General features: G+C 39.2%; 1 pseudogene; it reads right to left on the bottom strand.

Moving 5' to 3' along the window:
• Window positions 1–530: 530 nt before the first annotated feature.
• LOC131680099 (zinc finger protein 778-like) lies at window positions 531–1,840 on the bottom strand (annotated as a pseudogene).
• Between the last annotated feature and the right edge of the window lie 2,405 nt (window positions 1,841–4,245).

Raw genomic sequence — 4,245 nt, 5'->3', positions numbered from 1 at the left:
CGGTGCTATTTTGATATTGTTGGTATTTGTCTTTCCAGGAAAATCATGCCTCAAATTAATCGGAAAGGTACAAATTATTTGAATTCAATTGTTTGATACATGCTGAAATGTAAGCAAATGCCATTTCTTTTGAATCCTTTCCGATAGCTCACCAAGAATCAGCTGCTCTTGAAAAGCATACAGCAGTTGAATATACTGCCAGTCGTGATATTATTGTCGAATGTATCTAGTTGAATTCTACATCCTGGTCGGACCGTAGCCTGCGTTGACTATTGTTATTTTATCATAAAGTACTGAACGAGCTCATGGAAGTCGAGATGATGAAGAGTCTGTCGATAGCGATTCCATTGAATCCATCAAACGGAAACTGCGTCTGGCGCTGGATATTTACGCTACTAATATTGGTGCGCCAAATACTACCCAATAAACAGATACATATCCTCACCACTTGCCAAAAACATGCTCAGGACAAATTGCTCGAGTTGCCCGGTGTTGTACTTGGTAGCTTTAACAATTTGTGAACGAGAAAGTTATTTTAGCTTCGGCAAATCGCCTCTCCTTCGTCCGTCTCCAGATCTCTCAAAACATCTGTCGAACCGTTTGTGTTTGGTTTTGTTGCTCATGTGGTACACCCCGCTTTGCTGATGCTTGAATGTTTGGCTGCAGAATTCACATGAGTACATCTTTTCCTTCACGTCGGTATTAGAAGCCTTGCATTTGGCCACATATGTGTTATACTTTTTACCACAATCGCGACTATCGAACAGTTTCCCGGTGGCATGCAACTTTTCGTGCAGCCGGAAACTTTTCGCCGATCGGTAGACCTTGCTACATACTCGACATTTGTGCTCGGGCAGCACGTCGACTTCGCGTCTTATACCATTATCTGGTTGTGTTGGGTTCGCAGGTGCACCGTCAGATTGTAGGATTGAGTGAACCCTCGGTCGCAGTATTCGCACACGTACGGAGTTTTCCCGGGTGTGCAACCTGACGTGTATCTTCAGCGTTATCGATTGAGTGAATGTTTTCGAACAGTGGGGACACATTTGAATGGCTTTTCACCTGTAACAGTAAACAGTATATAATTGAAATTTACAGAAAAGAAAATAAGTAAAACCTTAACCTACTCGTGTGCCATCGAATGTGCGTCGTCATCAGGTACTTGTCCGCAAACTCTTTATTACAATATGGACATCGGTTCCGAATGGGTAATGAACGATCCTTCTTTAGCGGCAAACCATCAGATCCCTTTTCTCCCTTTCGAACTACTTTGTTTCATCTTACGATCCGGATCCATAAATCGACGAAAACGCTCTGCAAATCGCCCATTTCAACTTTTTCCTCTCCCAACCCTCTAGTAACGTGAATCTCTCATTCTCTCCCTTGATGCGCATTTCGGTTTTTGGTTCCAAAGGAAAATGTTTAATTCATCAGCATCTTCCACTGCATTTTCGATATCTGATCGCTCATCGTCCGCGTCCTCGTGTACTAACTCTGGATCCACTTTGTAGTCAACTTCTCCCGCGCTAGGCCGAATCTGAAAGCAGCTTTCGGAAATAATTTGCTGCTGTATGAGAGTTCGGTGGCGTTTGCAACATGTAATGTAGTTAGATTACACTAGCGAGGCAATGGAAAAAATTGACATCGTCAGGGTGCACCTGATTTGTTCCTTTCGTTCTTCCGTAACGGCAAGCACGCGCCGAAAGAGTGCTCTACATAGGCCAGCGCTGAAACCACACCTGTCGGAGCTGTGGGAGGAATGTGGCCACTTAACTGTAAATGTGAGAAAGTACATAAACAAGTGAGCGAGAAATGCAACTAAAATCCATACCGTGTTCATCGCCGTTTTGTATGTCCAACAATATAAGAGGATTAAATATTTTTCAAATTCCCGTTCTAATCATTTTTTGTCCAATTGAAGTATGCCTAAACTTTTTTGGTGTAGACCTTGTCGCTGTAGAGTTCTATGCAATTCCTTTCACACACACTAATTGGGGTTTTGATTTCCTCCAGCTAACATATATAAAACTCAGCCAATTTAAACGTTCGAAATAGCTCGCCTGAAGTATTTATAATGGTGTTGAAATGCTATGTGTCGCTGTAAAACTTATTCAGGAGACGTACTGTGTAGATATCGACGTTTGAAATACGCACACCAAGATCTCGCAATTTTATACTACCGCCCTCCCCTTAGGCCAAGGAGTGGTTTATTTTCCTCCCAATCCAAACATCAAAAGGTCACAGTACCAATGCAGCTGGATAAGTCTATACCGGTTGGTCAGGTTCCATCATAAAAAAAATCCGACCGTAAAGCTATTTTCGATTTGTTTTCCTCCACCTGTGACTGGTGGAAGAAAACAAATCGTTGAACACACAAATGCAGTTACAGATTGCCAAGTACTCTATAAAATGAAAACATATAAAATGAAAATTTCAATCATATATGAACAGCATGCTAAGATCGAACAGCGCTTCCAAATTAATTTTTCTTCTACAATTCGACCTGTCAACACGAATGGTGAACAAATTTGATAGCGTGGTGAGTCATAAAATGATTACCCTTTTGTATGGTACCTTGGCGTATTTAATTTGTATTTGATCACATTCTGCATAATCACGAACAAAGGAGTGCAATATAATTGCTTGGACCATTCATAAACGCAGAAAAAAAATATTAAAAATAAACAAATTTTGGTTTTAAATAACAATTTTCCCGTTTGATATAGTGACAAACAAGATTCAGGTTTGATTCAATCAATACTGTTGGTTGAAATTACCATTTGTTGGCTTTTCAGTAGTTTCAACAAATATTTCGTTTGAAACAACAAAATCATGTTAAGTTTAACCGAACAAACAAGTTTGAAGGAACAAAAACAAATCTTTTGCATCAACCACAGGAGAGAACAACTCAAATTTAGTTGAAATTAAACAAAGATTCTGTTGGTTTTTAACAAAGGGATCAGTTAGATCTAACAAATTTTATTTTGATTCAACAATGTTTCTATTTAAAATGTAAACAGAAGTATTTGTTGGACTAAACCAAATACATGCTTTTCAAAAACGCCCATTTCAGTTTGAAACAGTCATTCGCCACGTTTTAGATTCAACAAAACGTTTTGTTGATTCAAAAAGGCCTGATTCTTCCAGCCCCCTAGCAACCCTATACCATCATATGGAGTTTGACAGCGACCGACATATATGGGGCGTTATAGCTATAAAGCCCCAAACAAAGAATTATGTTTGGCACTATGCTCGATATTCAAGCATTCCACACGACGTTTTGCATCTTGTGGGATGATTTAATATCATATCATTCAGAAAATCGACATTTTGTAACTAAATACAGCTTCTAATCATTCGGTTCAAAATCAATGTTTTGCCTTTCATGGCAGTGATGCTGGTTGTACAGAGACGTCGTCCTTGACAGGGGGCTGGATTCTTCTGCGTGTAAAAATAAAACAAATTTTCTGGAAAATCATTTGGCATACCTGCGCTAACACAAATATTTCAAATGTTTGCACTCTTAAAAATTCATGAAGTTCAAACAGCACAAAAAAAATTTCTTATGGCGATTTGTTTGACGTATACGCCGGTATGACTATATTTGACAAACAGTGTACTGATCCATCAAACTTGTTTTATTTTGTTTGTCAAACAATATTAGGCGTAACGTCCGGTAACGCATCAATGCAAATATTTGATGAAAAACCTGTTTTAATCCACCTAGCGGTGCAATTGTGCCTTTCTCATTTCTCTAAACTATGGCACGGAGGCTTTTTATGTTCAACATAATTGTGGAAATGTCCATTACATTCTTAGTACACTTTGCACTTATACACAATGGCATGCCAGCCACGAACTTGATGAGCTACGTGTCGACGGTGAAACACTTGAAACAAAAAAATATCATACTCCATTACCATAATCAGCATTAGATCAATGTTATCTGCTTGCAAACTCATTTTGTCATGCGGGGATGGGTATGTGAGGAGGGCGAGTCCCATGAACGAACGACTCCCCAGCTTAAATTGGTATGCTTTGTAATATAGTGGTGGTTTAAGGATGATGGGGTTGAAAGGGAGGGCCCCTGTTAAAATCCAGAAACCTTATGCGAGTCGAAAAAAAATTTTTTTTTTATTAGGTTGACGTTTTTCAGAGTGATTGCATAACCTTTCTATATGAGAAAGGCAAAAATGTGCAAAATCCAAGAAAGTGAATCTTCGTCAATTTTTTTTCGTGTTTGCA

Source organism: Topomyia yanbarensis, chromosome 2 (genome assembly GCF_030247195.1).
Source record: "Topomyia yanbarensis strain Yona2022 chromosome 2, ASM3024719v1, whole genome shotgun sequence".
Lineage (NCBI taxonomy): Eukaryota > Metazoa > Arthropoda > Insecta > Diptera > Culicidae > Topomyia > Topomyia yanbarensis.
The sequence above is the reverse complement of the archived record's forward strand: the minus strand, read 5'-3'. Positions and strand labels throughout refer to the sequence as shown.